A 12,190-nucleotide genomic window follows, 5' to 3' on the forward strand; every position below is an offset into this window, starting at 1 on the left:
CATATGAATTAGGGGCGGGGGGGGGGGGGACACACAATTTGGCCCATAACAGTGCAGTTGGCATGAAGAAAATCAGCTTATGGAGAGTTAGCACGGTAGGATCCTAGAAGATTAATTATTAGATACAAACTTCATAGAAGATTAGTGAGCAGTAAAAAGCACATGATTTTAAAAATTAAATTAGGTGAAGTGTCTCCCAAATGTTCTATAATAATTAAAGCTCTTTTATATTTTCTCATATCTCTCTCCCAACCCAAACGGCCCTTCTTTCTCTGAATCTCTGCCATCATCCCAGCTCCAGCTCGCCTTTATTGCTGTCAGGAGATCTTCCTTAGCTATTCGCACCCGCACTTGTCCAGCTCTGCACTTGTCACCTGCACCCCCAGCCTTCCGTGACTTGGTCCATTCTGTCTCCTGACTTTTCTTAGCCGACATTTGAAATGTATGCACCCCCTTATGTTTTTATCATGCCATGCGTTTCTTAGACGCCTGGCATTTGTAGATTGAACATTTTCTGGTTCTGTAAGTAAAGGGGGCTCGGATACCTAGGCCTGTGAAGCTTTTCTGAGATACAAATTGTAATCACCTGAATTTTGAAGAGTGGCTGCGTGAATGTGTGAGGGTTGGGCTGTGGTGGAGGTGCTAATGAGTAACTCAGTTAAGGAGTGCCTAGCTGACCATTCCTTACTCAAAAGTCAAACCAGCTGCTGTGTTGCACTTTGATAATGTAAGCCTTTTGAAGGGAATGTATATGCAATCATATATTTTGGAATTTTAGAAGGTTCCCAGAAACATAAGATTCCATTGGTCTTGTCTGTGTAATATGGTTATATGCTCCTCAAAGGCAGGAAACTTCTCTTTTCCTTCTTAGTGCCCAACAGACTTCTGGGGGAAGGCATGCTTATTAACTTATTACATTAGTTAGTGAAGCCAGAAGTTGTCGTAATGTAAATAAGGTAAAGAAAGAAATATTCTTTTCAATAAAGCAAAATGTGTTATCTTACTCTGCTAGACTCAACATATATTTTAAGAGTAAGCATAAATTTACCATGGTTCTCTGATGGGGTTTGCCATTTTAACTTAGAATAGTATGTGAAATATACTTTTAAATGTAGAATAAATGAAAACTTTAAACATTTTTTAAAAAATTAAGTGAAACAGGAGTATGCAATATAAAATTGTACAAGCCTCACATAGGAAGACAGAATATATTAAATATCTTAGTGGGAAATCAATAATTAAATATATAATTTCCCCCACTATAATTTAGAATGGTCTAGACATTGTACTTTGTGTCTAGTGTGTGGAAATGTCTTGATGATGAATTCACTTAATACCTACATGTATTATCTTATGTTCTTGCAGTTAATTGAATGAACACATTTAGTCAACATTAGCCATGAAGTTACAGGACATAGTATGATTAAATCATGTTGTATTCCTAATTCCTGCTAAGTATGAGATATATTTGAATTTTTGTAATGATATTACCTAGATTCGAAAGTTTACTGTAATCCTTCCGCAAGGTTTTTAAGACATCATCATGAGGTAAGCCTGCCACCTGCTGGTCAAGATTTGTCACTTCATTTTACATTTTAAATAAATTTGGCATTTTTCATTACAACATAGTAGTGTAATACAATATGAAGCAATTCTGCATACCAACTTTTGAGATTTCCTAGGTTGTCACAAATTATTGAAGCCTGTACATTCTGACAGTTGTCATCCCCACGAGGCTTTCATGTTGATTCTTCCCTCTTGATGACCATTGATAATAAATCTACAGCGGTCTATTTCTGAGTCTTTGACATAATCTGAGTTCGATTCTGGCTTCTTTCTCTTGAGCCATTGTGTGCCAAGAATCTAGCTATAGGTGAGAGGTCCCTAAATGCTGAAAACCTCCTGCAGAATTGCACTCCTCTGCCTCTTCTTTTTCTGATCACTCTTGCACAAACGTACTGGTAATGCTTCTGTGTTGCCTTGTGGGACCCCAGCCTGCAGCTGCCCCCATTCATCTGGCTGGCCCTGAGCCGGCCTTGGGGTCATTCATCACTTAGGCCATCCAGAAACTCGGTTTCCTCATTTGTAAAATAGGGCTAATAATTCTGCTTCCAGTTGTTTTGAGCATTAAATTAGGTGAAAGCATTAAATTAGTGAAAAGCACTTAGCTTCATCATTATTATTCATTAACCTGGTAAGATTTTACTGTATGTCTATTATCAGTAGTTAGGAGATTCACCAAGATTTAACACTATGACTTTTCACCTCAGCTATATTGTCATATTCATTTTTTTATCCTTGTTTTCTTCCCTTTTGTACTTTGAAGACCCCCTTCTTTGGCAGATGGACTTTGCAACCCCAGGGACTAGAAATTGAGCACATCACCATTACCATGACAGAAATCATCTGGAGGCTGGAGAGAAATGCCCCCGTGGGCCCTCCAAACATTTGAAGATTCTCTAGCTTTACTTGTATGTTAATTAGTCTGCATTCATTAAACCTAACTTTGTATTTGCTAGAAAGAGGGGATAATCATTATGACTACTTCAGTAAAGGAGAGCAAGTGAGGTAATTAGTTCAATAAATGTTAATTAAGTGCTTCTGGGTACAGAGGATCAGAAGCAGTTCACAAAAATCTCTCGGCGTTTTAATTCCAGTAACAGGTTAACACTCTTTATAAAATGTCACATTTGGATTTCCCAAGGATTCTTTTTTACCTTTTTAGGTCTTACAGGCTTCAAGTGCCTGACATTTCTCATCTTTCCCTTCTCTCCTCAGTAGAGTTGACAGGTGTATCTGTTAGACGGATCTTTGGCTCTCCTGCATAAACAGTGCTCACAGTATAAATTAAGCCCTTGGCAATCACGTTCATCTTTTTAAATGCAGTGTTTAGCAAGTTCCTACTACATGGGAAGTGTTCCATAAACATTTATTTTAATTATTGAAAAGAATTTTGAAGTTGTCAAGGTACTATTTAATTTGAAAATGCTCAGTAATTGGAGTTTGGGAACAACAGACAGCATGTGCATCATTTGATGGTGTTGGGGTGAAGAGAAGGTGGAGCAATGTCTGGGAACTGAGACTGACACCCAAGAACTTGTATGTGTCTACCGTTTGTTTTTCTTAGACCTGAGCCCCTTGGAACTCAGAGTCAGCCCCAGGCCACAGCAGGTTGGTAGTTGAAACAGAGAGATGAGATGTTGATAATAATTTTATTTTTATTTATTAGAGAAGGAGTGCATGTTCATTTCAGCTAATCAATAAAAAGATATAAGGGACAAAACCTCACCTGTAGTTACATGACCCAGAGATATTGCTTGCCCACCTCTTCATGTAAGTCACCAGGCTTTTTACAACGAACACAGCTGTGTGCAATTCTTTCCCTGTCATTCTTTCTAAAACCCACTCCAGTCAGGCTTAAAAAAAAAACCCTTCCACTTCACAGAACTGCTTTTGTCCAGGTCACCGGTGACCTCCACTTTATGTGATCCAGTGGGTCAGTTCTCAGCCGTCAGCTAAAAACTGACCTGTCAGCAGCACTTGGCACGGGTGGCCCATTCTCTCCTCCTTGCTGCTCTTTGTCTTCTGGCTTCCGGGGTGTGAGGCTGGCCTGGATGTTTCTGCTTCATTGGTTCCTCCTCAGCCGACATGGCCTCTTTTTTCCTGCAGCCTGTCCAGGTTGGTTTGCTTCAGGCTTGGTTCTTGAACTTTTCTCTCTCTTCATTCGGTGATCATTCAAGCTCAAGATTTAAATGCTGTCATTTGCTGATGACCCCCAAATCTCATCTCCAGCCCCAACTTCCCCACCAAATTCCAGACTGACATTTCCAACTGCCCACTGCCCATCTCCATTTGCATGTTTTATCTGTCAGGAAAACAGAAGACTGCATGCTGATTATGAATTGGAAGTTTAAATGATGGTTAGAAGGCCATTGGTTAGAAGAAAGGACAAAAAATTGTCACTTGTGTTTCAGCCTGCAGCAAGCACAGGTCTGGAAGCTATCACAGATTTCAGGATCCTCCCACCAGCTCCTTCAGGCAACAGTCAGTAAAGTCCTGAAGCTACTGTGAATAACAAGCACCTATCCCCAGGTGAGCATTTTTCAGAAAGCTCAAACAGAAGCCACTTGGAACATCTCTCATTGGCTAACTGATGGAGAAGGGGATTCTGGGAAGTGTAGTCCTGGCTTCTGGGCAGATACTTCAGAGGGTGCCAGTGATGATAATTTGAAAATTATCTAGCACAAATGTTTGGTAAACGGCTCAAAAATAACACATCCAAAGCTAAATTCCAATTCTTTCTTTTCAAACCAGCCTTCATCCTCTGCTTTCATTTTTGTTATTGTCAACTCCATCTCCCAGTTGCTTAGACCCCAAACTTTGTTTTTTTTTTTTTTTTTTTTTAAGATTTTATTTATTTGCTAGAGAGAGAATGAGAGACAGAGAGCATGAGAGGGAGGAGGGTCAGAGGGAGAAGCAGACTCCCTGCTGAGCAGGGAGCCTGATGGGGGACTCGATCCTGGGACTCCGGGATCATGACCTGAGCCGAAGGCAGTTGCTTAACCAACTGAGCCACCCAGGCGCCCCAAACTTTGGTTTTTGATTCCTGTCTTCACACCTCACATTCAGTCCATTAGGAAATCCTGTTGGCTCCGTCTTTGGAAATATGGGCACTAGCTTCTCCTAGCCGCCTATTCTGCTCGTTCTTGGGTCTTAACCACCGTCCTCTCTTGCCTGGATTACTGCACTAACCTTTAAACAGCCTCTCTACTCCCCCCTAGTTCAGCAGCCAGAGCCATCCTCTCAAACAGGAGATCATCTCTCTCTTTGGTGACATTCCTGCAATGGCCCCCATCCCTCATGGAGTGAAAGCTGAAGTTCCCACAATGGCAGCAGGGACTATGGCTGCCACAGCCTCCTCTCCTAATGTACTCCCTCTTGTTTGCTTTGCTGCATCCACACTGGTCTCCTCACTGTTCCTTGACAGGAAAGGCTACAACATGCTTCGGGGGCTTGCTGCTCTGTCAGATACCCGCTTGGCTAATGCTCTGGTTGTAGTATCCAGATAATCCTTCTCCAAAGATTAGGCTAAGCTCCCTATTTAAAACTGCAGCATGGGGGTGCCCTAGGTGTCTCAGTCGGTTGAGCATCAACTCTTGGTTTTGGCTGGGGTGATGATCTCACAGGAGGAGCCCCACATTGGCTTCACGCTCACCAAAGAGTCTGCTTGGGATTCTCTCTTTCCCTCTGTCCCTCCCCACTGCTTGCATTCTCTCTCTCTCTCTAATAAATAAATCTTAAAAAAACAACAACTGCAGCATGCCTTTCCCCAGCACTCTTAAATCCTCATCTACCAACCCCCTGCACCCCCCTGCCCATGGCCCTTTTTGCCTTCTAACATACTGTAAAATGTTCTTATTTATTATGTTTATTACTTATGGCCAGTCTCCCATGCTGGAATGTAAGCTCCACAATAATGGGGATTTTTATTCACTGGTATCACAAACCCTTAGAACTGTGCCTAGAAATATGGGCACATTTAATATTGGTTTTATATATATATTTATATATATATATATATTAATTACATATAAGGGTATATCCTTTTGTCAAGCAAAAACAGCAAGATCATGTTGTATAAACTGTTCTATAAAACTTTTTGCATAATATTTCTTGAAGATTTTTCTATGTCAATAGATATATAGCCCAAATACTTTTTTTTATCTACATTGTTTGCCACTGTCTGGCAATTTTCATTAGTTTGTTTAATTAATTATGTTTTTTTTTCTTAAAGATTTTATTTATTTATTTGACACAGAGAGAGAGACAGTGACAGAGGGAAGCAGGGGGAGTGGGAGAGGGAGAAGCAGGCTTCCCGCTGAGCAGGGGGCCCGATGTGGGGCTCGATCCCAGGACCCTGGGATCATGACCTGAGCCGAAGCAGACGCCCAATGACTAAGCCACCCAGGCGCCCCTAATTTATGTTTTTTAAAAAATATTTATTTATTTATTTTAGAGAGAGTGAGCATGCAGGGGGGAGGAGCAGAGGGAGGGGGAGAGAGAATCTCCAGCAGACTCCCTGCTGAGCACAGAGCCGGACGCCCATGCCAGAGTTGATCTCATGACCCTGAGATTATGACCTGAGCTGAAATTAAGAGTTGGATGCTTAACCGACTGGAGCCACCCAGGCACCCCTTAATTAATGTGTTAATGGTAACATCTTTTTTAAAAAGCTTTATTGAGATGTAATTCACATACCATAAAATTTATCCATTTAAAGTGGATCCAGTGCCAACACATATTTATTGAGAGCATGCTGTCTGCCCCACAGTGATACACTCTGAGGATATAGCTGTGAAGAAAATGGGCATAGTTTCTGTCCTCACAGAGATTGTGGTCTGGGAAGAGAAGAGGACAGGCATATATTAACTAAGCACTGCACAAATATTACTTACTATTGTGGTGAGTGCTACAGAATCAGAGAGATAGGGTGCTATATGAGTCACTAGCAGAATGCCCTAATCTCACCTTGGGGGTCAGGGCAGTGTTCTCTCAGAAAGTGGAATTTAAGCTGAGCCTATAGGATGAGTAGGAATTAGGCAAGTGAAGGAAGTAGGGCCAAGTAGGGGCACTAGAAGGAAGGTTGTTATGACTAGACCTCTAGGCTGTTTCATTCTTTCATGAGTAGATGCGGTGATGAGATCTTTAAAATACTTCCTTATGGTAAATTCTTAGAACTAAAATTGCTAGGTCAAAATATATGCAGGTTTGCCCTGTCTTCTTCCCATCCCTCCTTCCTTCTTCCTCTCTCAAAATTTTCCATGTATTATGTGGCTGGAAGGGTGGAAGTTTAGGTGTTTAGGAAATTCTAGGACCCCTGTTATTTTGCTGCTTCCTTCCCAAGATGGGGTTCAAGGAGTCTTGGAAAAGAAGACCCTGTGGCAGGTCTGTGAGTTGAGGGTGGCAGATGGTTGAAATGCCATAAGCATGGAGAGCCTCAAATGATCTGAACTTTCAAAGCAGTTTCCAATATGTCTGAAGTGTAGTAAGAAATGTTTTTATTTTCTCTTTATATAGTTTCTTCCTTAAACACAAAATTATTAAGACCTTCATTAAGTTCTGATTTTGATTGCTTTTTCAATGACTCTAATGAATACTTGGTTGTAGTATCCAGATAATCTAGCTATTTCAACACTAAGTGTTACTGAAATTATGACCATATTTCAAGTTAGTACTTAAATTTTCAATTTCAGTTATAAATTCCAAATAAAAGAAGATACAAAACAGCTTGCAAAATTAGTGAAATAAAATGGGAATAAAAAAATCTGAAAGCAGGAATAGGAAAGAAATGCAAATTAGACAAGTCAGGCTAATAAGATTAATAAATGAGTTACATATTCAAATCATGTGAGAGTAGGAATACTCTAATACTTATTTCACCTTAAATTCATTAGGTAGCCTCTTTACATTCAATTTCTATTGAAAAATTGTTTTGCTTCTCTCTTTCCTCAGGTATTTCCATGAATTTCCCTTTATTCATTTACTTCCCTTTAATGCTCTGTCGTCAGGGAGTTCTTTCTTGACTGTCCTAAGCAAAAGAGAAGGTCTTGTCTCCAGACTACTAAGTGATCTCCCGGCTTCTACCCTTGCTCCATTCCCATCTATTTTCCACGCTAGGGTCAGAGTGACCTTTTGAAAACCAAGCACAGCTTATGCTGTTCTCCTGATTAAAACCCCCTAATGGCTTCCCATTTCCATCAGAATAATTCAAACTCAAGGCCCTACCTAATCTTCTCCCCTCACCCTCCCATCCCTCTGACTTTTTTTTTTTTAAGATTTATTTATTTTACAGAGAGAGAAAGTGTGAGCAGGGGGAGGGGCAGAGGGTGAGGAAGAGAGAATCTCAAGCAGACTCCCCGCTGAGCACAGAGCCTGATGCAGGGCTTGATCCCAGGACCTTGTGACCTGAGCCAAAATCAAGAGTTGGCCGCCCAACCGACTGAGCCACCCAGGCGCCCCCTCTCTGACTTTTTATCTTTTACCACTTACCTCTTGTTAGGGGCTGAATTGTGTCCTGCTAAAATTCTTGTATTGAAGTCCCAACCCCCAGTACCTCAGAATGAGACTGTATTTGGAGATAAAGGGAATTATGTTAAAATGAGGTCATAAGATGGGCCCTGATCCAATATGACCAGTGTGACAGGTGTCCTTAGAAGAAGAAATTAGGGGCGCCTGGGTGGCTCGGATGGTTAAGCGTCTGCCTTCGGCTCAGGTCATGATCCCAGGGTCCTGGGATCGAGTCCCACATCGGGCTCCCGGCTCAGCGGGGAGCCTGCTTCTCCCTCTCACCCTCTCCCCTCTCATGCTGTTTCTGGCTCGCTTGCTCTCTAAAAAATAAATTAAAAAAAAAAAAAAAAGAAGAAATTAGGACACAGCCACATACAGAGAAAAGGCCAGGTGAAGACACAGGGAGAGGGTGACCATCTGTATGCCAAGGAGAGAAACCTCAGAAGAAACCAACCCTGCTGACACCTCAATATTGGACATTGCACTGTGAGACTATAAATTTCTCTTAAGCCACCAGTCTGCAGTACTTGGTCATGGCAGCCGAGCAGTCTAATGGACCTTGGTTTAGTCTTTAGCCTGTCTGAGGTCTTTATAGTTCTTCAGACAAATCAAGCGCTGTCCCTTCTCAGAGCTGTTGACCCTCTCAGCTCCCCCTGCAAGGAGTGCTTCTCACAGATACCTGCCTGGCCCATTGCAGTCTGCTTTCTGCTCAACTGTGACCTGTCCCAGCTTCACTGAGCCCTCTTTTATTTTTTTTATTTTTTTATTTTTTTTAAAATATTTTATTTATTTATTTGAGAGAGAGAGAATGAGAGAGAGCAAGCACATGAGAGGGGGGAGGGTCAGAGGGAGAAGCAGGCTCCCTGCCGAGCAGGAGCCCGATGCGGGACTCGATCCAGGGACTCCAGGATCATGACCTGAGCCGAAGGCAGTCGCTTAACCAACTGAGCCACCCAGGCGCCCCGAGCCCTCTTTTAAAAATAGCACCCCCACTCAATCATTACCTATCCTTCCATCCTGTAAGCACTTACCACTATGTAAAATACTTTATTACTCAATTTCTTTGTTGTCTGTCTTCCCTCACCAACCCTTGCCCTAATTGTAGGCTCTGTGTTTTGTTCACTGCTGTATGTTGAATGCCTGGAATAAGTCGACACTCAATAAATATTTGCTCACTGAATGAATAAAATGAATAAATGAAATTTTAAATCCTAAAGCATAAAAGTAGGGTAACTGTAAAGGCATGCTCATCAAGACACCTTTTTTAAAAATGGCATTCTCATAATTACCATTGGGTTCTGGAGAAAGGAGTTGTGATTTTTTATTTTGGGTAACTTAAAACCTTAATAAACACACATCACCAGTTAAAATTTCATTGATATTTGATTTTTATTAAGACTTTTAGATTCTCCAAAAAATGTAATTAAACCTACTTTTGCTAAAGTTAATAATTTCCACCCACTAGAGATTTAATTAGCATTTGAAAAGGAATGTGAAGATATATCATGCTGTGTAAGTATTATATGGAAAGCATTGAAGACTTTCTTACATGGAGGAGAGGAAATTGCTAAAGTTGACAAATATTCAAATTTAAATCAAAAGGAAACTATACCAAGTGACAACTTCCATTTTAGGCCAACTTGAAATACCCATATTGAGTACCACCAAGACCCAATGTGCCAGCCGCTTCCGTTCATTGTGGACCATGCTTGGTGACACCATGGTTTCCACACAGAAGCTCCATAAACTAATCCTAGGAAATTAAACCTATGTAATTTTTGACCAGATCCAAATTGACTATGGTGGTATGGATGTGACTTTCATTTTGATTTCCCTCCTTGCTGTCCCTAGATCTTTTTACCATTGCCTTTAGGAACCTCTGCTTATCCAACTGAAACAAAACTGTGACTAGTTTGCTTGAAGTATTAAAAATTATTATTTTTTTGATTATAAAAGTAAAGAGCCATGTGTTATAGAATATTTTGAAAATAAAGAAAAAAATTACCCGGTTGTTGCTTTTTTGGTAGATGTCTTCTCAGTTTTTACATAGTTGTAATTAGAGGATATGGACACTTTCATACCCTGAATTTTCATTCCGTATTATATATAATCATTTTACCATAATGCTTCATAAAATGAATGATAGTGCTTCATAATCGTGTTTTAGTGGTTGCCTAAAACTTAGTTAAGCAGATGAACCATAACTGACATAACTGTTTTCTTATCCTGAGACCTTCAGTCACAAAACCTCTCCCTCTACCCCTGGCTTTTTGCCGTTTTAAATTACAATTACTATCTTCATATTTTTTTTACTTTCTTCCATATTTTGGGTAATTGTTTACTATAAATGTCCGTAAGTGGGGTTCCTGGTGGGTGGGAAAGGGTTAACTCAGCAGCTCTGGGTCACTCAAACAAGGCACATTCCCAAGAAAGGGCCATTTTTGTGACTGGCCCCTGACTGGCTCATGGGAACTGAGCTCTTGGAATATTCTCAGTGATAAGTGTTTTGCATGTCGGGTCTTGAGCCACATGGTAACTATTTTTCTAGATAGTTTATACTAACAATGTGATTTACAGCGAGCACCTGATTTTCCCCTGTGGGTGTGCAGCTTCTACTGAGGTCCATCATTCAGGCACTGTATGTCTATGTGACTGACCTCCCCCCGCATAAAAACCCGGGGCAACCAGGCTCAGGAGAGCTTCCCTCGTTGACCACACTTTGCACTTGTCACACGTCATTGCTGAATGAATTAAGCATATCCGGTGTGACTCCGCTAGGAAGGGACTCTTAGAGGCTCATGCCTGCCTTCCTCCAGACTTTGTCCCAGGCACCTTTTCCCTTGGAGACTTTACTCATCTTTTTTGCTGCAATAAATGGCAACTGTGAATACAACAACTTCTGCATCCTCTGGGTCCTTTTAGGGAAGCATCAAGCCTGAAGGTGCTCTTGGAGACCCTGACGCCTGGCCTGGTTGGCATTCAGTTACAGAGAACAGGAACTCCTCTAGCTGGTTTAAGCAAAAAGTCTTTGTTATGTATTCTGTGGTTTCCAAAATTGTTGGAATGGGTGTTAAAGTAAATGGGGCTTCCAGAAACAACTTCTAGTCCCCGGATTTCACTTCTGTCAGAATCAGAAACCCCCCAAACCAAGAAGCTGCTTGCGATAAAATCCTGTTGCCCTTAGCTATGCCAGCAGAGTGGGTGCCTTGCATCTTGCCTTGCTGCCCTCTTAACTCCACTCTGAATCCAGGCATCTGAGTGGCAGAACTTAACTCACACCGGGAACCGTAGCTGCCAGGGCATCTGGAAATGCAGAAGGTCACGTGCACAGTGCTCAAAGCCACAAGAGGGAAGTTAGCATTTATGCCAAGTGAGCCGGTCCACAGTAGCTCACATCTTGCGTTAAAGGATATAAACATTTTAATGTTTCTTGATCTACACTGCCAAACGGCTTTCCCAAGAGGTTGGAAAAATTGACAGTGGCTCCAGCAGCAAGTCTTCTAGTGCTTTACAGTTTGAGGGGAAAGTAATCTCGCTGGATGGAAATAAACATTGAGTAATCAGGGGCAGCCTAATCATTCCTGTGCTCTTTCTCTACTTTGCTCTCACTCCGTTTTTCCCGGACGCAACAGATTCCTATAGACTGTGGTTAGGGGTAATCCCTTCCTTGAAAGCTGGGGATTATACATCAGTCTTAAGTCAACTACAGTGTGTTGGTGACTTAAAGACAAATGCAAGGCAGAACTTATATAGTGCTGGCTAAGAAGTTTTGATTACTTTTGGAACTCCTGAATAAAGTAAGCGGAAGGCTTACTTTTATAAATCTAATGTATACTTTCCTCTTTCTTCTTAGGGTAGTGGAATCATCAGGTTCATCTCAGTGTTCCTCCAGGCGCTGCGGCTTCCCAGGCTCACCTACGTAACTCCCACCGGTTGTCTTAAAAATCAGGACTTGGGCTTGGAGCCAGCTAATGTGAGCTCGGAGGTGAGATTTTTTTGCTCAAGAACTTTAGCTGTTGGAAGATGTGACATCTCATCCAGATGTTAAAAAAAATACTAACTATGGTGGGTACATTTATAAAGGCCTATCTCATTGTATTGTGCTTTGCTTTACTGTGCTTTG

The 12,190-nt window shown here is 41.4% G+C and overlaps 1 long non-coding RNA gene across 3 annotated transcripts in view; it reads left to right on the top strand.

The window, feature by feature from the left end:
- Nucleotides 1-12,190, top strand: part of LOC123840518 (uncharacterized) — a 29,402-nt gene that overhangs the window by 14,155 nt on the left and 3,057 nt on the right. Inside the window, exons 4-5 of one of the 3 annotated variants that reach the window (XR_010409635.1) lie at nt 3,975-4,092; nt 11,921-12,132. This is a non-coding gene — a long non-coding RNA (uncharacterized LOC123840518). The remainder of the gene's footprint in view (nt 1-3,974; nt 4,093-11,920; nt 12,133-12,190) is intronic. The other 2 variants (XR_010409633.1, XR_010409634.1) reach the window with 2 other exon arrangements.

This window comes from Mirounga angustirostris, unplaced genomic scaffold (assembly GCF_029215605.1).
Source record: "Mirounga angustirostris isolate CCGP_5_RB_7025 unplaced genomic scaffold, mMirAng1.0.hap1 SCAF_2, whole genome shotgun sequence".
Lineage (NCBI taxonomy): Eukaryota > Metazoa > Chordata > Mammalia > Carnivora > Phocidae > Mirounga > Mirounga angustirostris.